Source organism: Zeus faber, assembly GCF_960531495.2.
Source record: "Zeus faber genome assembly, chromosome: 14".
In the NCBI taxonomy this organism is placed as follows: domain Eukaryota; kingdom Metazoa; phylum Chordata; class Actinopteri; order Zeiformes; family Zeidae; genus Zeus; species Zeus faber.
Window position 1 is genome coordinate 16797391 of NC_137200.1, and position 263 is coordinate 16797653.

A 263-nucleotide genomic window follows, 5' to 3' on the forward strand; every position below is an offset into this window, starting at 1 on the left:
ACCCCCCCCTAAACAACATTTTGCACAGGGCCCCCAAAAAGCAAGAAACGCGGAGAGGAGCCTCGTGCAAAGAAATTGGAGCGAACAGGTGACTCTTTGAAATCAATGCTCATCGCGGAACAACTGTGAGAGGGAATACTTCCTCCATCGCACCGGACTCCACGACAGGCTCCGACGGAGTTCCACAAACGGCCTGCGGAAGGCAGCGGCGCGCCTTTGCTGCGTCGAGCCCGCCGCCCAACTCATCGGAAGAAGAAGAAGAA